Source organism: Hemitrygon akajei, chromosome 2, assembly GCF_048418815.1.
Source record: "Hemitrygon akajei chromosome 2, sHemAka1.3, whole genome shotgun sequence".
NCBI lineage: Eukaryota > Metazoa > Chordata > Chondrichthyes > Myliobatiformes > Dasyatidae > Hemitrygon > Hemitrygon akajei.
Genome location: NC_133125.1, coordinates 191,622,653 through 191,646,400, shown reverse-complemented (window position 1 = coordinate 191,646,400; position 23,748 = coordinate 191,622,653). Strand labels below are relative to the sequence as shown.

The window sequence follows — 23,748 nt, the reverse complement described above, 5'->3', positions numbered from 1 at the left end:
TATAACATCTGCCATTTCTGGGACACATTCCATCAGGACCAGAGGACTTATCTATCTTCAGGCCCACAAGTTTGCTCAGCACTACCTTTTCAGTGATAGCTATTGTATCAAGGTCCTCACCTCCCATCACGTCCATAATATCCCTCTTTGGCATCTTAGATGTGTCCTCCACCATGAAGACCAACACAAAATAGTCATTCGAAGCCTTGGCCATTTCCTCATTACACAATATCAATTCCCCCTTCTCATCCTCCAAAGGACCTACATTCATCTTACTCACCCTTTTCTACTTTACATACTATTTTGAACTAGTTTACCTTCATAATCTATCTTCCTTTTCTTTATTTTGTGTTTAGTGGTTCTTTGTTGCTTTTTAAAGTTTTCCCAATCTTCTAGTTTCCCACTACTCTTGGCAACTTTGTACACCGAGCTTTTAGTTATGCAAGGTTGGCACTCCCCATCCTTACTGTCTTTGTTTTTAACTGGAATATACTTTTGTTGAGCACCATGAAAAATCTCTTTGAAAGTCTTCCACTGTTCCTCAACTATCCCACCATATAGCTTGTGTTTCCAGTCTACACTGTCCAACTCCTCCCTCATCCTGTTATAGTCTCCATTGTTTAGGCATAATACACTGGTTTTAGATCAAACTATTTCACCTCATTTTGTATGAGAAACTCAATCATACTGTGATCATTCTTTCCAAGAGGATTCCTGACTACAAGATTGCTAATTTTACCTGTCACATTACAGAAGACCAGATCTAAGTCAGCACATTCCCTTGTACGTTCAGTAACAAGAAAGCCGTCATGGATGCATTCTATGAAGTCCTCCTCAAGACTGCCTCGACCAACCTAATTTACCCAATCTATGTGCAAGTTAAAGTCCTCCATAATAACTGCTGTTCCATTCTTACATGCCTGAGATATTTCCTTGTTTATTGCCTGTGCCACTGTAATGTTATTATTTGGTGGCCAATAGACAACACCCACCAGTGATTTTTTCCCTTTACTATTCCTAATCGCTACCCAGATGGATTCAGCATTCTGCTCCTTAGATCTTATGTCGTCTCGCACTATCGCCCTGATCTCATCCTTAATTAAAAGCATTACCCCACCTTCCTTACCTTCCTGCCTATCATATGGCTGTGATTTGTATTTAACTGTCTTTTCAGTTTTTGTGGGACTATTGCTACATTTGGAAGTTGTTTGCCACAGACTAAGTACAATGGAGTAGGACAGCTTGGATCACCAGTCTGCGTAAAGCCCACTGATTAGTAACTTTCATTGAAAAGACGAACGTTTTTGTGTCTATTGTTGCATTAATGCAGTGAAATGACTCAGAAGATTTTAATTCAAAAATCATCACTTTGGGCCGTCAGACAGGTCTGTACAACACAGGAGTTAATAAAGTATAAAGATTAGCAATCTGTTACTCTTCAATTTGTCTACTTCAATCTTGAAGATGTTCATGTCCACAGCTCACTGGGCAGAGAATTCCACAGAGTCACATTGAGAACAGAAACTCTTCATCATCTCCACTCAGACTGAGTGAGCCCTTGTTTGGAAAAACGCAACACTTGTGTCCAGGTAGCCTTAAAAGGGGAAATATTCTCTCAACATCCTCCTTAGAGTTTCAAATTTCATAGAATGTAGAGGCCAAGAACTATCTAACCCATAACTCGTCCAGCACATAATTCTCCGTAAAGTCCGTCATTTCCAATGGGATTCCACCACCAAGCATATCTTTCCCTTCTCACACTTCCTGCTTTCCACAGGAATCACTCCCAACATGATTCCCTTCCCACTGATCTCTCTCCTGGCACTTATTCTTGCAAGCAGAACAAGTGCTACACTTGCCCCTACACCTCCTTCCTCACTACCATTAAGGGCCACAAACAGCCCTTCCAGGTAAGGCAACCCTTCACCAGTGAGTCTGTTGGGGTCATTTAATGAGCTCAGTGCTCCCAGTGTGGGCTCATCAGTGAGACCATGTAGATTGGGAGACTGCTTCGTCAATTATCAATGATTCATCTGCCAGAAAAAGCGAGATCTCCCAATGGCCGCCCATTTTAATTCCATATCCCATTCCTGTTCTGACATGTCTATCCATGGCCTCCTCTACTGTCACGGTTGGAGGATCAACACCTTATATTTCATCTGTGTAGCCTCCAACCTGATGGCATGAACATCGATTTCTTGAACTTCTGGTAATGCCCATCCTTCACCATTTCCCATTCCCTTTTCCCTCCCTCAACTAATCTTACCTGCCCATCACCTCCCTCTGTTGCTCCTCTCCCTTTTCTTTCTTCCATAGCTTTGTCCTCTCCTATCAGATACTCCCTTCTCCAGCCCTGTATCTCTTTCACCAATCAACTTCCAGCTCTTTACTTCACCCCTTCCCCTCCCAGTTTCACCCATCACCCTATGTTTCTCCCTCCCCTCCACCACCTTCTAACTCTGACTCCTCATCTTTTTTTTCTCCAGACCTGATTAAGAGCCCAGAACATCAACTATACTCTTTTCCATAGATGCAGCCTGAATGCCTCCATTTTGTGTCTGTAACTATCTAACCCTTCCCTCCCACTTTGGCCTCCATTTTCCGTTCATCCGTGTGCCCATGTATCTTAAATGGCCCTAATGTATCTGCCTCTACCACCACTGCTTACAAACGATTCAAGACACCCACCCTCTCTGTGGAAAGAAACCTCCCTCTGACCCCCTTCATTCACCTTAAATTTATGCCCCTCATCTTAACCATTTCCACCCTGGGAAAAATTCTCTGCTGTCCACTCTATCTATGCCATTGATTCATATTGTAAGACCAAAAGACCACAAGATATAGGAGCAGAATTAGGCCATTTCATCAAGGCTGATCCATTTTCCTTCTCAGCCTCAATCTCCTGCCTTCTCCCCGTGTCCCTTTATGCTCTGACAAGTCAAGAATCTATCAACTTCCTCCTTAAATATACCCATGACATGGCCTCCACAGCTGCCTGTGGCCACACATTCCACAAATTCACCTCTCCTCTGGTCAAACTTCCCAACAAAGAAGACATCCGCTCCACTATTGAGGCCTTTCAACATTTGATAGGTTTCACTGAGGTTAGCCCTTATTCTCCTGAATTCCATCCAACACTCCTCATATGACAAGCCTTTCAATCCCGGAATCATTTTCATGAACCTCCTTTGAACTCTCTCTAGTTTCAGCACATCCTTTCTTAGATAAGGGACCCCAAACTGCTCACAATACTCCAAGTGAGGCTTCACCAATGCTTAAAAAGTTTCAACATTACATCCTTTCTTTTATATTCAAGTGCTTTTGAAATGAATGCTAACATTGCATTTGCCTTCCACACCGTAGACTCAACCTGCAAAGTAACTTTTAGGGAATCCTGCACAAGGACTCCCAAGTCCCTTTGCACCTCAGTTTTTTGTATTTTCTCTCCATTTAGAAAGTAGTCAACCTTTTCATTTCTTCTACCAAAATGCATGACCATACACTTCCTTACATTGTATTCCATCTGCCACTCCTTCGTCCATTCTCTTAATCTGTCTAAGTCCTTCTGTAGCCTCTCTACTTCCTCAAAACTACCTGTCCCTCCACCAATCTGCAAACTTCTGCAAACTTGGCCACAAAGACATCAATTCCATCATTCAATGATTGGCATATAATGTAAAAAGAAGTGGTCCCAACAAAGACTCCAATGAAACTGCACTAGTCACCGGTAACCAGGCGGAAAAGGATTCCTTTATTCCCAGTCTTTGCCTCCTGCCAATCAGCCATGGCCAGAAACTTTCCTGTAATTCCATGGGCTCATAGCATGTTAAGCAGCCTCATGTGTGGCACCTTGTCAAAGTTCTTCTGAAAATCCAAGTACACAACGTCAACCAATTCTCCATACTTCTTCAAAGAATTCCAACAGATTTGTTAGGCAAGATTTTCCGTTGAGGAAATCATGCTGAATATCGCCTATTTTATTACGTGCCTCCAAGTACCCCGAAATGACATCCTTAACTCCATCAACTCCAACATCTTCCCAACCACTGAGGTCAGACTAATTGGCCTGTTTTTCCCTTCTTCTGCTGCTCTCTCTTCTTGAAGAGTGGAGTGACATTTGCAATTTTCCAAAATTCCAGAACCATTCAAGAATCTAGTGATTCTTGAAAGATCATAACTAATCCCTCCACAATCTCTTCAGCCGCCTCTTTCAGAACCCTGGGATGTTGCCCAAGAACCTTCTCTCTAGATATGGTAACATCACACACTTCACGACCCCCGACACCTGGAACTTCCACCACACTGCTCGCGTCTTCCACATTGAACCACCATTTTCTTGTCCCCCATTACTACCTCTCCAGCATTTTTTTCCAGTGGTCTGATATCCATTCTTGCCTCTCTTTTACACTTTATGTATCTGAAGAAACTTTTGGTGTCCTCTTTTATATTATTAGCTAGCTCAGTTTAATAATCCATCTTTACCTTCTTAATGACATTTTAGTTGCCTTCTATTCGTATTTAAAAGCTGCCCAATCCCACAACTTCTTGATAATTTTTGCTCTATTATATGCCCTCTCTTTGGTTTATATGTTGCCTTTGACTTCCTTTGTTGTCACCACCATTGTGTCATCTTGCCTTTAGAATACTTCTTCCTCTTTGCCAGTGCTCTATCCATGCTTGTACACTTGTCATCCTCCTTCACCCCAAAGAAAAAAATCCCTTGCTCGTTCATCCTTATAAGACCTGCACTCTAATCCAGGCAGCATCCTGCTAAATCTCCTCTGCACCCTCTCTAAAGCATCCACATCCTTCTAATAATGAGGTGATCAGAACTGAACACAGTACTCCTAATGCAGTCTAACCAGAGTTTCCTAGAGGTACAACATTACCTCTCAGCACCAGAACTCAGTCCTTAGACTCATGAAGGCCAACACATCATACACCTTCTTAACCACTCTATCAATTTGTGTGACAACTTTGAAGGATCTCTGTTCCTCCACACTGCCCAGAATCCTGCCAGTCACCCTGTATTCTGCTTTCAATTTGATCTTCCAAAGTGAATCACTTGACATTTTTCATGATAGAATTCCATCTGCCTCTTCTCAGCCAAACTCTGCATCCTGTCAATGTCCCAGTGCGGTGATAATGTTATAACTAATTTTTATAAAGTCCAGTGAATTTAGACTCTAGATGCACAACCATTCCTCATCAGACAATTTTTTCACCAGATGAATCAACTTTGTGAACTTTCCATGAATTTGCCTCAAATGCAAATGTAAACTACCCATAATGAGAATAATTTGGCCCAGTCAATATTTGTTCATTTACTTCCAGAATATGGTTATGTTTATGTCAAGGACCCTCTGTACCATTGGGTATTCCAAAGTTGTTTTGAAGCTATTAAGTACTCAGAGTACAGAAAGACCGAGGATCGAAGATTGTAGCCTGAAGGCCAAAGACTGAAGTCAGTGAGTCTGGAAGTCAAGGCCAAAACGTGTGTGTGTGTGTGTGTGTGTGTGTGAGAGAGAGAGAGAGAGAGAGAGAGAGAGAGAGAGAGAGAGAGAGAGAGTGTGAGAGAGAGACAGAGAGAGTGTGTGTGTGAGAGAGAGAGAGAGAGTGTGTGTGTGTGAGAGAGAGAGACAGAGAGAATGTGTGTGAGAGAGAGAGAGAGGGAGTGTGTGTGAGAGAGAGTGTGTGTGTGAGAGAAAGTGTGTGTGTGTGTGTGTGTGAGAGAGAGAGACAGAGAGAGAGTGTGTGTGTGAGAGAGAGAGAGAGAGAGACAGAGAGAGTGTGTGTGTGTGAGAGAGAGAGAGTGTGTGTGTGTGAGAGAGAGAGAGACAGAGAGAATGTGTGTGAGAGAGAGAGACAGAGAGAGAGTGTGTGTGTGAGAGAGAGAGGGAGTGTGTGTGAGAGAGAGTGTGTGTGCACGTGTGTGTGTGTGTGTGTGTGTGTGAGAGAGAGAGACAGAGAGAGTGTGTGTGTGAGAGAGAGTGTGTGTGTGTGAGAGAGAGAGAGACAGAGAGAATGTGTGTGAGAGAGAGAGACAGAGAGAGAGTGTGTGTGTGAGAGAGAGAGAGAGTGTGTGTGAGAGAGAGTGTGTGTGTGAGAGAGAGTGTGTGTGTGTGTGTGAGAGAGAGAGAGACAGAGAGAGAGTGTGTGTGTGAGAGAGAGAGAGACAGAGAGAGTGTGTGTGTGAGAGAGAGAGAGAGAGTGTGTGTGTGTGAGAGAGAGACAGAGAGAATGTGTGTGAGAGAGAGAGACAGAGAGAGAGTGTGTGTGTGAGAGAGAGAGGGAGTGTGTGTGAGAGAGAGTGTGTGTGTGAGAGAGAGTGTGTGTGCACGTGTGTGTGTGTGTGTGTGTGTGTGTGTGAGAGAGAGAGAGAGAGAGAGAGAGAGAGAGAGAGAGAGAGAGAGAGAGAGAGAGAGTGATTCTGTGTGTGAGTATGTGGAAAGAGGTTTGTTTCACTGCTGTGGCTTGCATTGTTTTGCTGAACATTGTGGACATGCTATGTTGGGTTAGGAATGTGTGGTAACACTTGTGCGCTGTCCCTGGCACATCCTTGAATCGTGTTGGTTAATAAAACATATTGATGTACATTCGATAAATAAATGAACCTGGAACTGAATCTTGATCTAAATCTGAATCTGAATCTGAATCCAGTTCTTCACGGCTCATTGTACTCGCTCCAATCTACAGTACTTGATACTCATGGACTTCAGGGTTCTAAGTACGTATACATTATCAACCTTGAGATTCATCTTGTAACAGGCTGCCATGAAATAATGAAACCCAAAGGAACCCATTAAAAAAAGACTATCCAAATGCCCAATGAGCAGTGAGGAAAATAGCGAATCGTGAAAACGATAAATGCAAGCAAGTCATATTCTGAACTGAGGTCCACAATGAGTCTGTCCCCAGACCCTTACTTCAGTACAGAGCAGAGCAGCAAGCTGAACCAATGCACCCCTGACACCCAACCTTTCAATCTGGCCTGGCGCCGAAATCGTTGTCCTAACATGGGTTTCAGCCACTTCGAAACACTCTGGGGCCTGGGCCTCGCTGTCATGATTCAGCCTGTACCTGCCCTTTCCAATTCAGCCCAATGCTTAGATCATCATTGCCCAAACATCGGTTCAGTTGCTTCGATATGCTCTGGGGCCTGGACCCCACCACCTCGATTCACCCTGTACACCTTTTCTATTTGGCACGGTGCTTGAATCGGTTGAACCTTGGGTCTTCCTTGCTCTTGCCTTGCCTCATTTCTGCCTCATCAAATTGCCTCCAAGTCCAAAGGGAAGTCACAGACTATTGCTTGCGATGATCGTTTGCCAGAAAAGGAGTGATTAGCAAAGTATTTAGTTTGTTAAAGCACTCTATCCTTTTTAGTTGTTTCCCTGGTTTCATTTGCCACCAGCCAGAGTCTCTGAGATTCACCAGCACCATTTTAAACCAGGTATGTTTTTGTGACTGTATGTCTATTACTATCTTATATATGCGATATGTGACTTGAGCTGTTGGTTCTGTGTTTTGCACCTTGGCCCAGAGGAACTCTGTTTCATTTAGCTGTATTCATGGATATTCATGTGTGGTTGACAATCAAACTTTAACGCTCACCCAGTGTGACATGAGGATCTTGGATTGTGCATGCAAACCCATCTCCATTTCACTCAGGCAGGAGAGCTCCCCACTGATATACAACAGACCATTAGCCTTGCCTTAGCAGGTGATCAGCAACAACAGTGCCTAGATGTCAAGATTGTTTAATGTAATTTCTAGTACACAAGTGTAAAGGTGAATAAAGTAATTGGTACTCCAGATCCAATGCAGCACAAGAAAAACCACAATGAGATATGAGGCCCTCCGATGGTCAAGGTCAACCGTGGATATTGCATCGTAGCGATCTATGTGATACCGAAGCCAGGGCAGTACAATATGGAGAACAAGCTGTTGCCCACGCAACAGGCTCCCCCTCACCACACGGCTGATGGAGCAAAGGAATGGAAGAGATCAAAACATTTTTGTACCAGTGGCATCGCAGGAGTTGTCAGCATTGAATTCAATGTACGACTGCTTTAGGGTTCCCAGCTCCAGAATTTTCCTCGGGGTTTACTCCGAAGCCTTCTCCATGAGTGGGTACAGCCGCAAGGTAGCGGAGGTTTGAGATCAGAGTTTTCCTTCTCATAAGTGAGCTGCCAACCACAGGTAATGAGCCCCATCTGCCTGAAGCAACTGGATTTAAGGTGCCAGTAACCCACCTTCACCCCACCGTTTCGCTGAACACCTACGCTCGGTCCGCCAGAGAAAGCAGGATCTCCCAGTGGCCACTCATTTTAATTCCACGTCCCATTCCCATTCTGATATGTCTATCCATGGCCTCCTCTACTGTCAAAATGAATCCAAACTCAGGTCGGAGGAACAACACCTTATATACCGGCTGGGTAGCCTCCAACCTGATGGCATGAACATTGACTTCTCTAACTTCCGTTACTGCCCCTCCTCCCCTTCTTACCCCATCCCTGACATACTTAATTGTCTGCCTGTTCTCCATCTCCCTCTGGTGCTTCCCCCTCCCCCCCTTTCTTTCTCCTGAGGCCTCCCGTCCCATGATCCTTTCCCTTCTCCAGCTCTGTATCACTTTCACCAATCACCTTTCCAGCTCTTAGCTTCATCCCACCCCCTCCGGTCTTCTCCTATCAATTCGCATTTCCCCCTCCTCCCACTACTTTCAAACCTCTTACTATCTTTCCTTTCAGTTAGTCCTGACGAAGGGTCTCGGCCCGAAACGTCGACAGTGCTTCTCCTTATAGATGCTGCCTGGCCTGCTGTGTTCCACCAGCATTTTGTGTGTGTTATTTCACCCCTTCTCCTGGGCTTAGTAGCTAAGCAACACATGAAGGCCAGGAGATGGACTTGTTTGTCAGAGGCTATTTCAGCCACACACCATCTATATCTATATTTAATAGATAGTGGGTACTCATTCCTACTATCCCCTGCCCCACCCCACCCTGGCTATGGCAACCTTAAGGAACCACAACAAAAAGATAAAGAACACAACAATAATAAAACACAATAAATATAAATACATAAAATAGGTGATATACACAGATTGATTGTGTGTCTATAAAGTGACTCGAGGCACAAGTGTGTCCGTACATAAGGTGACTGACAGGTAATGATAAAGTCATTCGGTTAGGGGCGTATTGGGGTGGGTTAGTGGGTCGGGGTGTTGATCATCCTTACTGCTTGGGGGAAGTAACTGACTTTGTGTCTGGTGGTCCTGGTGTGGGTGCTACGTAGCCTCATCCCTGATGTGAGTGGGGCAAACAGTGCTTGAGCAGGGTGAAAGGGATCCCTGCTTGTTTGTTGTTGGCACCTGAGCCCATTGGATTGCCATTGAGGTACAATGGACCATTGGCCCTGCTTTGGCAGGTGAGAAAGCTACACCAGGCTGAAGATGTGAGAGCCCTTTTCCAAAAAGTCAAGAACAGATGCTACTTGGGAACTGGTGTCTAGTCCTCCAAGGATCAGAGGTGGGCAGCATGTCTGGCCAGGGTACTGTGGGCACAGGGCGGGGTGGGTTCAGGGGAAGGGGTCAGTGGTTAGTAAAAGAGTTAAAGCGTTTGTATATGTTTAAGGCATTTCCTTGATGACATCACGGGGTGAAATCACATGGGTGCCTTTTTTTTGCGAGAGAGACACACTTTGAAGACCGGAGCCACGCTGATCAGTGGCAGAGGGGATTTACTCGGCAGTCAGTCCACCAGAGTCGCCAACTCATATCGAGCCGAGCTCCGCAGCCATTCACTCTTTTGAGGTAAGGAATATCAGGACTCCAGTGCCTTTTCCATATTTAATTTTAATTACGTTTGGAGAGGGGCTCTGCTTTGGGGGTGGAGAGAAAAGATGCGTCTGTAAGAATACATCTTTTCAATAACAACTATTACAACTTTCTCTGGAGTCGGGATGACGAACCTATGATCTCTGGGGCTAATGTCTGCGCACCTGAAGCTATGTTGCATTCTTCTTAAGGGTTCCAGGATTGGTGGGAAATGATGCATTTTATTTCATCGTATTTCGGACGTATTCAGGATTACAAAGAGGAGAAAAATATTAACACTCAAATAGCAGTTTGGTCCAGTTTCCCGCAGGCTTCCAGCCCGCACTGAGAGGGAAGGGGAGCCGTAGGAATTGGCACCTGCGCAGGTTGTTTAAGAGATTCCTTAATACAGACTCGTAACTCAATAGCGCGAGTTCTTCCAAATATTGGGGCTATCTCGACACCTCTTTAAATAATTAAAAGGCTCATGAATGACGTTAAGATTACTGACTATCAGACATTAAGGAGAAGAGATGATTTTCCAGCAGTAATTCGGAACCCGTTGCCTGAAAATTAGAATTTCATTTACTGAGTTTCAACTGGGAGTTGGAAAGGGAGGTGGCGGGTGAGAGTCCGGGAGTGTCAGCAGGCTGGCCCGGCTGTGTGTTATATCATCCTGTGGATCACCCAGCAGCGAGCCGAAAAAAGGTGGTCTGTATTTACATAGCGCCCTTTAGCGAACTCGGGGCGCTCCGAAGCTGTTCACAAATCTCGAAGGACCACGGTTGCAATTAGAGTACAGCAAGATCCCACAGCGTTGTGATTTTCACTCAGTCGTTAATCGAGGGCAAATTTCCATAGGGGCACCTAGAGATTCGAGTCCCGATGAAGGGGCTCGTCCATCCATTGATGCGGCCGTGCATTCATTCCCAGAGATGCTGCTTGACCGGCTGCTGTCCTTCAGAGATTTGTGTGTCTGTGTAGCTGGACAACTCCCTGCTCTTTTTCTAATGTTCTTTGGCGCCGACCAAAGAGGGGAAATTTTTAACGTCTGAAGTAAAAGGGGGTTCCGCTGAAGTTGCAGCGCCGCGCCGCCTCAGTCTGAAAGTCCTGGCTCCTGTCCGGGATAGGACAGGCGAGGAGGCAGTGACCGGGAACGGACTGAGATTACGCGGCGGGAGACTGGGGAGCGAACTTCTCTCCGGCCGACTCCGGCAGAGACCTGTACAAGGGACGTGTTGCGGGTTTACCACTGGGAAACAAGAAACCAAAACAAAAAGGCTTTGGTGTGCCGACCGGGTTGGATTTCTGCTGCCGCTGGAGTCTTTGAGACACACCGCGCACTGTTGGAGCGGGTGCTGAATTTCACTCGTAGTCCTCACAAAATGCTGGAGGAACTCTGCAGGTCAGGCAGCGTTTTGTGTGTATTACTTGGATTTCCAGCATCTGCAGGTTTCCCGTTCTTCCCTGGTAGCTGGCATGTCTGTACAGTGCACTAATCTCGCTCCTTCGTTCCCGCTAGCTTGCTGTGTCCGAATTGGAAGCTGTACAGGTGTGTCTGTGCGTGTGAGTGAGTGTAGGTGTGTGTGTGTGTGTGTGGTGTGTATGTGAGTGTGTGTCTGTCTGTATGAGTGCGTGTGTGTGTGTGTGTGTGTGTGTGAGTGTGTAGGTGCCATAAAAAGGGGGATCTTGGCTATTTCTCCCCTTGTGTCTTCTGCGCAAGGTGTAAAGTCATCATTACTGATGTGAGGACTCCATACAAACCCCTCATCCCTTCACAACCCAGAAACTGATCTCATCCTGTCGTGAATCTACCCAGTCAGTGACTCTCCATACAATCACCTTGGTTGGGCAGAGAATTCCAGAGAGTGTGAGTGTGTGTGTATGTATGTGTGTGCGCGCGTTGTGGATCATGTATCGTCCGCATTCACACATTCATTAGACCATAAGACATAGGAATAGAATTAGACCATTCAGCCCATCTGCTCCGTCATTCCATCATGGAGCTGCATTATCCCTCTCAACCCCATTCACCTGTTTTTTCCCCGTAACTTCTGACACTGCCTAATCAGGAAACGATCAACACCTGCTTTGCATATGCCCAATGACTTGGCCTCCTTAACCCTCTGTGGCTAAAGAAATTCCTCCCAATTTCTGTTCTAAAGTGACGGTCTCCTGCCCACACAAAACCTACACCGGAATCCCACAGATTAACGTGGGCCCTTGGAGAAGTTTGTGATAATATTGCAGGCGCTTACTTCGGACCGCCGGGTGAAGATGCAAAGGTCCGTCACCGGCCAATCCCGACAGACAAACGCCAGTGACTGGCGCGTCAGTTCCAGCGCCACCGCCCACTGGCCGGGGCATGTAGGGGTCTGACCCAGGCTGTCCCCAACCCTCGCCTCCGGACCCCAGGTGAAGATGCAAAGGTCCGTCACCGGTCAATCCCGACAGACAAACGCCAGTGACTGGCGCGTCAGTTCCAGCGCCACCGCCCACTGGCCGGGGCATGTAGGGGTCTGACCCAGGCTGTCCCCAACCCCCGCCTCCGGACCCCAGGCAGATTACAGGAGAATGTGACCACCTAGCACATGGCGTGAAGTGCGTTGTTCTGCGGCAGCAGTGTGGTAAAATACATAATTTAAACAAACTATAAACTACGATATATGATAAAATTTTATTAAACAAGTAGCGCAAAAAGAGGGGAGAAAAGGAAAAAGATACCGAGGAAGTGTTAGTGGGTTCATTGTCCATTCAGAAATCTGATGGCGGAGGGAAAGAAACCTCCTCAAACGTTGAGTGCGTTTCCAGGCTTAATGGCAGCACCGAGGATAGTGCATGTCGTTGGTGGCGGGGTCCTCATGACGGTTGAGGTATTGCCTTTTGAAGAAGCTCTCGATGCTGGGGAGGGGATGCCAGTGCCCGCGATGGAGCTAGCAGAGTTTGTAACTTCCTGCAGCTTCTTCTGATCTTGCGCAGTGGCCTCTCCGTACCAGATGGTGATAGAACCAGTCAGAATGCTCTCCACTGTACATCTGCCAGAGCCTTTGGTGACATATCAATTCTCCTCAGACGCATAATGAAAGAAAGCCGCTGTCGTGCCTTCTTTGTAATTGCGTCAATGTGTTTGGACCAGCGTTACAACAGGAGGCGAACTTGCCCTTCGCCATCGCTGAGCGCCAGGGTGTCTCAGGAAGAGACCACAGCTACCATTCTCTCCAAATTGCTCAATTTAGCGCCTTTTAGCTCTGTCAGTTTGCCCGGGCAAGGAGGCTGGTGTCTTGCCATGCCCCACGCCCGTGTTAACGATGCGTCTCACTACTGCAACACACTCCCGTTATACACTGCTCCACCCCTCCAGTGCCGGCGTTTCGGACTCGCTCTGCCGAAGTAGAGGACGCTCTCTCAGCGGAAGGAACTGCCCCATTTCCTCAAACATTTCACTCGTTCTCAGTGTTGTCTTTTATTTGCACAATTTCTCTTCTATTGTACGTCGGTTGCTTGTCAACCTTTATGTTCAAAGTAAATGTATTGCCACCGCAAGATTCATTTTCTTACTGCCATTCACAGTAAATGCAGAGAAACACAATGGAATCAACCAAAAACCGCGCACGACAAAACATCAAAAAACGGGCAAAAGACAACTAACCTCACAAGTACAAAAAGAGAAAAAAAGAACAAAATTAAATGTGCAATAAATATTGAGAACCTGAGATAAAGAGTCTTTGAAAGCGATTCCATAGTTTGTGGGAACAGTTCAGTGATGGGGCGGGTGAAGTTCTCCCCTCTGGTTCAAGAGCCTGCTGGCTGAGGGGTAATAACAGTTCCTGAACCCGGCGGTGTGGGTCCTGAAGCTCCTGTACCTCCTGCCAGATGGTGGCAGCAGTGAGACGAGAGCATGGCCTGGGTGGTGGTTCCTCCTGGCAGAGGGGTAATAACTGTTTCTGAATCTGGCGGGGGGAGTCCTGAGGCTCCTGTACCTCCTTCCTAACGGCAGCAGCGAGAAGAGCGCATGGCCTGGGTGGTGGGAGTCCTTGATGATAGTTCATTTGGTGAATTCTATTGCATTTCTTTACTTTCTTGTAAGTGCCTACAAGAAAGTGGATCTCAGGGTAGTGCATGGTAACAAACGTGCTTTGATTATAAATACTTCTTTCAACTTTGAAACATTTGGCAGCTGGGATTAGACCAGCGCCCGTCCTCTACGGGGAGGGATAATGCTGCGTTGTGAAGAAGGCAGGACGAGGAGGCAGAAGAGATTCTAGGTGCTGGAACCTGAAGCAACAAGTAAGATGATTAGAGACAGAAGCAGAATTAGGCCATTCGGCCCATCGAGTCCATTCCATCATTCCAGCATGGATGATTTATTAACCGTCGCAACCCCATTCTCCTGCCTTCTCCCCATAGTCTTTGTCACTCTGACTAATCAAGATCCTATCAACCTCCACTTTAAATATACCCAATGACTTGGCCTCCACAGCCATTTGTGGCAACGAATTCCACAGGTTCACTGCTCTTTGGCTAAAGAAGCTCCTCATCAGATGAAATGCTGGAGGGTCAGGCAAAGGGATAGTCTGTGTTTTGGGTCGGCTCCTGGCATCAGGACTGCAGTCTCACTTTCAATGAATTATGGACCTGTATTCACAGATCCCTTTGTTCAACTGCACACCTCAGGACCCTGTTATTCAGTACGTAAGACTTACCCGATTGGTCCTATCAAAGTGCAAAACCTTGCACTTGTCTGCATTAAATTTCAACTCCCAGTTTTCAGACCATTTTCCCAGCTGGTCCAGATCCTGCTGCAAGCACGATAGCCTTTCTCACTGCCCACTACACCCTATCCACAAATTTACAGTTAACCACATTATCATCCAGTTGTTGATCCCACTGCTCTAGCATGGTGCCTCCAACTGTGAGATGGCGATGGAACCGCGTAGCAAAGCCATGCACAATCCCTCTCAGCTCTAATAGTGCGTTGCTCCCTCAGTGCCATCCATCCAACAATGTAACACTCCCTCACCACTCACTACACGCTAGAGGATCTCAGCAGTTCACAGTCGCAAAGCAGTTAGTGTGATGTTATAGCAGAGTTCAGCACTCAACTCCGGCACCTTCTGTAAGATAGTTCTTCTGTGTGCGCGTGGGTTTCCTCCGGGTGCTCCGGTTACCTCCCACAGTCCAATGACATACCAGCTAGTCGATTAACTGGTCATTGCAAATTGCCCTGCAATGAGGCTAGGGTTAAACAGATGGGGTGCTGGGCGGTGCAGTTCGTTCCATGCTGCATCGCTAAATAAAATCAATTCACTCGTTCATTAGCCCACCAATCTGTACCTGAGTGGCACGCTAGCACAGCGGTTAGGAAACTCCCATGGTGGAGTGTTGCATTAGCATTGCCCTCTGTGGCACTGCCTTGCCTTTCTAATAGCAGGTGTTCCCCCCCCCACCCCCAGACACCCCGCCCCGTGACACTACTGTGTCCACTGTCACTTGATGGACGTACAATCGGTCTTCTTATATTGTATTTATATTGTTTTTTTTACTATTGTGTTCTTTTTCTAATTATGTGTTTTTGTGCTGCTTCAGATCTGGAGTTAAAATTATTTTGTTTCCCTTTACACTTCTGCACTGGGAATGACATTAAACACTCTGAATCTTGAAGCCTTCAACGATGTGGCACTTCCTATGGAACAGCTTGGAAAGAGAAGGGAGCTTATTATCAAAGTTGGGAATGCTCCTTTTTATGTTATACGTCAGTGATTGGAATGATGCAATTGATGGATCTATGGCCAAGTTTGCAGACGATATGAAGATAGGTGGAGGAGCAGGTAGTGTTAAGGAAGCAGGGAGGCAAATGAAAGTCTTGGACAGATGAGGAGAATGGCAAAGAGGTGCCAAAGAGAATACAGTAGTTAGGAAGGCATGGCCATGCTCTTTGGTAGAAGAAATAGAAGTGAAGGCTATTTTCTGAATGGGGAGAAAATTCAAAAATCTGAGGTGAAAAGGGGCCTCATGCAGGATTCCCTGAAGATTTACTTGCAGGATGAGCTGGTGAAGAGAAAGGCAAATGCATTGTTGCAAAGGAAGGATGTGCTGACATTGTAGAAGATTCAAAGAAGGTCCACAAAGATGATGCCGGTATTCAAAGGCTTATTATTGAGGAGTGTTTGATGGCTCTGGCCTGGACTCACTGGAACTTAGAAGAAATTTGGGGTGGGGGAGGGAGAGCTGTAATTGAAACCTGTTGAATGTTGAAAGGCCTCGACAGAATGGATGTTTCTTATATTGGGAACTGACCCTTCTGGCTTAACAAGCTGCACTATCCAGCTTCAGAACAGAGGGACATCCACTTAGAGGAGGAATTCCTTCAGCCCGAGGGTGGTGAACCTGTGGAATTCGTGGCCACAGGCAGCTGAGGTCGCCAAGTCATTGAGTGTATTTAAGGCGGAGGTTGATGGACTCTGGATTAGTCAGGACATGGGGACAAGGCAGGAGAAGATGGATCAGCCATGATCAAATGACGGAGTAGACATGATGGGCTGAATGGCCTAATTCTGCTCCAATGTCATAAGTCTTAATGGTCTCTGGATAGAAACTAGAAGCTTCTGACAGTCAGAATCGTGTTTATCATTACCTGACAGATTTGTAGCGCTGTGGCAGCAGTACAGTGCAATACATTTTAAAAAAGTAAAAGTTACAACAAGATATAAATATTAAATAAGTAGTGTGAAAATAGAGCATGTAGTGAGTGAGTGTTCATGGGTTCATTGTCCATTCAGAAATCTGATGGGGAAGAAGCTGTTCCTAAGACATTGAGTGTGTGTCTTCAGGCCCCTGTAGCTCCTCACTGATGGTAAGTATGAGAAGAGGGCATGAGGGAAAGGATTGGGTTTTTTTGTTTGTAATTTTTTTTTGAAGTTCATCATCAAACAAACATTTCCATAAGATGTATTTCAGATATTGTACATATATATCATGTAGTCATATTTGCCACAAATCTCCACATAATATTTATCTGCGGTATACACTTATAGAAAAGAGATGAAAGAAAGAACAAGCAAAAGGAGAAAACTAAGTACAAGTAGGGAGTGATCTTTTTTAAAACAACATATTCATTGATTTGTGAGAATAAAATCAGGCCTATGAGGCATTATGTAGTTAAACTATTTTTCCCAGTATGAATCAAATTGTTCCAGCTTATGATTAACAGATGTTGTTATCTTCTGCATTTTGTAAATGTCCATTGTAATTTCTGTCCATGCATTTAAGGTTGGGCTCTCCTGTGATAACCATTTCCTAGTAAGAGTCTTTTTACCAGCCACCAGCAATATATTCATTAAATATTTATCTCTTTTCAACCATTCTTGAGGTACATAACCAAAATATACGGTCTTACTTTCTAAGGGTATTTCACATTTAAAGATGTCTTGTAGGGCATTATGTATCCCACTCCAATAGTTTTTGATAACGGGGCATACCCAGAAAATATGATAATGGTTTGCATTTTGATTTCCACAATCTCTCCAGCAAACAGGGAGGTTACTATCATAATGGGAATTCTGAGAGGGTGTAATAAAATATCTTATCAAGTTTTTCAATCTGAACTCCCTCCATTTCTGTGAACTGGTACACTTCCATTGATACCTCCATATTATTGTCCATTCTTCCTCAGATATAATTATCCCTCCTTCCTTCTCCCGTTTTGTTTTAATGTATGAAGTCGAATGTGTTTTAAGATTTGACAAACCCTTATACACGCTTGAAATGATTCTACTACCGATATCTGAATGATATGCTTTTCTAAACAGCTCTTTCAAACGTGTACTTACCTTGGTTACATTTTTAACTGTCCTATTAACATATTGTCACATCTGTAAATACCAATAAAAGTCTTGTTTCTCTAATAAGTGTTTCTCTTTAAGCATTTCAAAACTGAACAGTGTTCCTCCTTCATTATATTGCAAAGAACTATTACTCCTTCAGCTGTCCAGTCCTTAAATCTAGCATCCAGTTTATTCGGCGTAAAATCCGAGTCATATGCACACCACTTAAGAATTGCAATATCTCCCTCTAGTTTATGTTCTTTTATAATAGTTTTCCATATTTTAAGTCAATTTTACCCATGGGTTCTCAATAGTATTTATGTACCTTTGTAGGTTGTTATCAGACAAAATTGCCTGTATGGGGGTGGGAAGTATCCCCTCAATGTTTTTCGATTGAGCATCATATGATGGGTTGCACCAACGTATCACAGCTCTCAACTGTGCTGCAAAATAATAATCTCTAAGAGAAGGTAAGCCCCATTCCCCCCCCCCCCACCTTTCCTTGGCTAATTGAAAAGTTTTGAGACGAACTCTAGGCCTTTTACCTTGTCAAATATACCTTGATAACATTTTGTTCCATTCATTGAATTGATTTTGATTAATCTCTATTGGTAGGGTCTGAAAGAGATATAACAGTCTGGGCAGTATATTCATTTTAATAGACTCAATCCTTGAACTGAGACTGAAAAAAGGAATCAGGTTCCATCTTGTTATATCTTCCTTAATTTTTTTATATATAGGCCGATAATTACATTCTGATAATTTTGCCAAATCTTTTAGCATAATGATGCCCAAATATTTGAAAGACTCTGCTTACCATGCCCAGGGATATCTACTTTCAATTTCCCTTGGTGGGCTATAGTTATATGAAAGTAATTGGGTTTTATCTATGTTGATCTTGTATCCTGATAATTGACCATATTGTTCAAAGGATTTCATCAATTTAGGTGAGGAGTATGTTGGTTGCCCTAGATAGATCGAAATGTCATCTGCGTGACAATTTATGCTCTGTCCCTTTAATAGTAATTCCCCTGATATCTTCATTTTGTCTGATATATTGAGCTAATGGTTCCAGGTATAATGCAAAAAGTAGCAGTAACCATGCACAACCCTGTTTCATGCCCCTTTCTAGGGTAAGACTATCTGATAAATATCCATTAATTTTAATCCTAGCACTAGGGTTGTCATATAGTGGCTGTATAGTTTTAATAATTGTGTCATGGAAACTAAATCTCTGTAAAACTCTGCAAAGAAAATTCCAATTAACCCGATCAAATGCCTTTTCAGTGTCCAAGCTTATCACTATTGCTTCAATTTTATTTTTTTGTATATGTTCCATAATGTGAAGTGTCCTTCATATATTGTCTTGTGTTTGGCGTTGTTGTATAAAACCTGTCGGATCATTATGTATCAGTATGGGTAGAAACTGTTCTAATCGTTTGGCCATGATGGAGGTAAATAATCTATAATCTACATTAAGAATGGATATTGGTCTCTATGACCCACATTCCATTTTATCCTTGCTTTGGTATAGCTGTGATTGCCGTTTCCTTCCAGCTGGGTGGCATTTGTGCCTTTTTTAGAGCCAGTTCAGTGTGAGGAATAAGACAGGAATTAACTCATTTTTAAATTCTTTGCACCACTCTGCCGTATACCCATCTGATCCTGGTGACTTGCTTAATTTAAGCCTACTAATTGCAGCTTTTAATTCAACTTCAGTTATGTCAGCAGTCATCATTCTATTTTGTCCTTCGCTTGAAGTGTGTAACTCTAGAGAATTCAGGAAGGTGTCAATTTGGGTTATGCTTCCCCCAGAACTTTGGAATATAGAGTTTTGTAAAACACTTCAAAAGCTTCTTGAATTTCACTTAGCTTTTTTTAAAAATCATTTTTGTTCTTGGATTCCTAATTCTATGAATTGTATTTTCTGCTATCTCTTTTTTCAGTTTCCACGCCAGTATTTTCATAGACTTAGATCCACTTTCATAATGTCTGTGTTTCAGAAACATTAAATTTTGAGGGAAAGGATTGTTTTGCCTTTGCTGTTGGACATTCATCTTTAGGAATGACATACCATAATCATTTACTATTGTGTGTGGAGACAAGTATTTTAGCCCCCAGGAGTTTTCAGTCAGTCTGTTTATTCACTCTTTGTGCCAGGTCGATCAGCATGCTGCATCTCTCTATCTGCATGTATTCATCAAAACTTCGCCTCTGGGGAATGATTTGAGTTGTGATTCATGGCATCAGTTAGCAAAGCGAGTCACAAACTATTTTCACATCTGGGATAGGCTGCAAAACAGGTGCCGGAAACCAGCGAGATAAAACCAACATATGTTGGAATCGAGAAATAAGAACCATCCTAATAGTAGTTTTGAGTCCTCATGGATTTGGGGGAAATGGATGAGGAGGGGTCCACAGGTCTGCCGTGTATTTCCAGTGAGTTTTCGAGCAGCTCGACAGGCAGGTGTCTGCAACATCTTTACACTGTCCAGAACAGGTGGAATCATGGTGTGAACATTTAGGTTCTGACCTCACAGTACCAAGTGACACAGGCGACAGTTGAGTCGGTGGTGAGGAAGGCAAAAGCAATGTCAGCATTCATTTCGAGAGGACTGGAATACAAAAGCCAGTACGTAATGCTGAGGCTTGAGAAGGCATTGGTCAGAATGGAGAGGGTCCAGAGGAGATTCACGAGAATGATCCGAGGACTGAAATGAATGCTAACATTGCATTTGGTTTCTCCACCACCGAGTTAACCTTTAGGAAGTTCTGCACGAGGACTCCTTTTGTACCGCTGCATTTGAATTTTCTCCCTATTTGGAAAACAATCTATGCTTTTATTCCTTTGACCAAACTGTGTGATCACAGACTTCCCCACGCTATACTCCACTACCTCTTCTTTGCCCATTCTCCCAATCTGTCTGTTCCTCTGCAGACACCCTGGTTCTTCAAAACCATCTGCTCCTGCACCTTTCTTCATATCATCCACAAACTTGACCACAAAGTAGTCAGTACCTTCATCCAAATCATTGACAGAGATTAAAAAGAAGTGGTCCCAACAGCGACCCCTGCAGAATACCACTAGCCACCAGCAGCCAACAGAAAAGGCCCCCTTTATTCCCATTCTTTGTCTCCTGCCTAGTCAATCCTCTATCCATGCCAGTTAGGGTAGAAACAGGATGGTTTGGTGATTAATGTGTGGCTGAGAAGCTGGTGCAGGGGGCAGGGCTTCAATTTCTTTGATCACTGGGATCTCTTCTGGGCAACGGATGATCTGTTCAAAAGTGATGGGTTGCATCTGGACCTGAGGTGGACCAATATTCTCACGGGCAGGCTTGTTAGAGCTGTTGGAGAGAGTTTAAACTGATTTGGCGGGGGGGAGGGGTGGTGACCAGAGTGAACGGACTCAGTATAGGATAGATGATAAAAAAGCAAAGATAGTATGCAGTCAGACTGTCAGGAAGGGCAGGCAGATGACAGGACAAAATTGCAGCCAGCAGGGTGAGTATCAGTGCATTAGGGATGCAGAATCAAAAAGGGTAGAAAATACAGTACTCAATGTTATATCCCAATGTACGGAGTATAAGAAATATGGTGGATGATCTTGTTGCACTTTTACAGATTACCAGTCATGTGGCCATCACTAAATTGTGGCTGAAGGATGGTTGTAGTTGGGAGCTGAATGTCCGTGGTTACATGTTGTATTGGAGGAATAGGTGGTAGACAGAGGGGGAGCCATGGTTTTGCTGATAAAGAATAGCATCAAATCAGTAGAATGATGTGATTGGATTGGAAGATGTTGAATCCTTGTGGGCTGAGTTAAGAAACTGCAAGGGTAAAAGGACCCTGATGGCACTTATATACAGGCCTCCAATCAGTAGCTGGGATGTGGTCCACAGATTACAATGGGAAATAGAAAATGCATATTAAGGGCAATGTCATAGGAGATTTCAACATGCAGGTCAATTGGGAAAATTAGGTTGGTAATTGATCTCAAGTGAGTGAGTTTGCTGAATGCCTGCGAGATGGCTTTTTAGAGCAGTTTGTCGTTGAGCCTACGAGGGGATCAGCGATACTGGATTGGGTTTTATGTAATGAACCAGAGGTGATTAGTGAGCTGAAGGTGAAAGAACTTTGAGGAACCAGTGATCACAATATGATTGAGTTCAACTTGAAATTTGATAGGGAGGAGGTAAAGTCTGACAGAGCAGTATTTCAGTGGAGTAAGGGAAATTGCAGAGGTAATATGAAGGAGATGCTGGCAGAGATGACAGCAGAGCAGCAATGGCGTGAATTTCTGGGAAAAATTAAGAAGGTGCAGGATAGATGTATTCCAAAAACAAATACTCAAATGCAAAATATTACAACTGTAGCCGACAAGAGAAGTCAAAGCTAATGTAAAAGCAAAAGAGAGGGCATAAACCAAAGCAAAAATTAGTGGGAAGATAGAGGATTGGGAAGCCTTTAAAAATCTACAGAGAGCTATTAAAAGAATTATTAGGAGGGAAAAGATGAAATATGAAATTCCACCAGAAAACAATATCAAAGTGGGCAGTAAAAGCTTTTTCAAGTATGTAAAGCATAAAATAGAGATGAAAGTGGATATAAGACTACTAGAAAATGAGGCCGGAGAAATAATAACAGGGACCAAGGAGATGGCAGGTGAACTAACTGAGTATTTTGTATCAGTCTTCACTATGGAAGACACTGGCAGTGTGCCCGATGTTGAAGGCGCGAGGGAAGAGGAGTGAGTTCAGTTACTATTGCAAGGGAGAAGGCACTCAAAAGCTGAATGACCTAAAGGTACATAAGTCACCCAGACCAGATGAACTGCACCCTAGGGTTCTGAAAGAGGTAGTGGTAGAGATTATGGAGGCATTAGTAATGATCTTTCAAAAATCATTGAACCCTGGAATGGTGCCAGAGAACTGGAAAATTGCAAATGTCACTCCACTCTTTAAGAAAGGAGGAAGCAACAGAGAAAGTTATAGACCATTAGCCTGACCTCAGTGGTTGGGAAGATGGTAGTCATTTGTTAAGGATAAGGTTATGGAATACTTGGTGACACAGGGCAAGATAGGACAAAGTCAGCATTGTTTCCTTAAGGGAAAATCTTGCCTGACAAACCTGTTGGAATTCCTTGAGGAGATTACAAGTAGGATAGGTAAAGGGGATGCATTGGTAATTATACATTTGGACTTTCAGAAGGTCTTTGAAAAGGTGCCACACATGAGGCTGCTTACCAAGTTAAGAGCCCTTGGTATTACAGGAAAGTTACTAACATGGTTAGAGCATTGGCTGATTGGTAGGAGGCAGCGAGTGGGGATAAAAGGATCCTTCTCTGGCTAGCTGCCAGTGACTAGTGGTGTTCCACAGGGTCAGGGTTGGGACCACTTTTTACGCTGTATATCAATGATTTAGATGATGGAATCGATGGCTTTGTTGCCAAGTTTGCAGATGATACGAAGATTGGTGGAGGGGCAGGTAGTATTGAGCAAACAGGTAGGCTGCAGAAGAACTTAGACAGATTAGGAGAATGAGCAAGAAAGTGGCAAATGAAGTACAATGTTGGAAAATTGCAAAATCATGCATTTTAGTAGAAATAAGTGTGCAGACTATTTTCTAAATGAGGAGAAAACCCAAAAATCTGAGATGCAAAGGGACCTGGGAGTCGTGCAGAACAAGCTGACTTTTTTTCACGGAGAGAAGATAGTATTGTTTTTGTTTCTCCCACCCTTGAAGTATTTTGATTGATGAATTATTTCACTTGACTGTAAAAGGCTGAGTCATATCCTGCTTCACTGTGTCCATCAGTATTAGCTGACATTGTTGTAGATAAGTATTCCAAATACATGAAATTTGTACTGCTCTCTCTTGTCAGGGTTATAAAACTATCAAAGTTTGTTAAGAAAGAGAATAACTTTGAACTGAAGTCATCCTGCTGGCTCTCCGTTTGGCGTGAGAAGGGTGCATATTGGAGAGAACTGACATGGGAGTTCCCCTTATGGTCCACTTCAATGCGGAATGTCAAATGGAGAATGGACAGAGTCACTCTTGGCAGATTTTATCATCAGTTAAGAAGGATCCTCTGGATGTAGAACACAG

At 44.1% G+C, this 23,748-nt stretch overlaps 1 protein-coding gene across 10 annotated transcripts in view; it reads left to right on the top strand.

Annotated features, from left to right (window-relative positions):
• Positions 1 to 9,690: 9,690 nt before the first annotated feature.
• The window catches only part of LOC140719374 (tenascin-X-like), a 212,983-nt gene continuing 198,925 nt past the window's right edge, over positions 9,691 to 23,748 (top strand). For all 10 annotated transcript variants that reach the window (XM_073034029.1, XM_073034053.1, XM_073034045.1 and 7 more), the window contains exon 1: positions 9,691 to 9,814. The gene's annotated coding sequence lies outside the window, so the exon portion shown is untranslated. The remainder of the gene's footprint in view (positions 9,815 to 23,748) is intronic.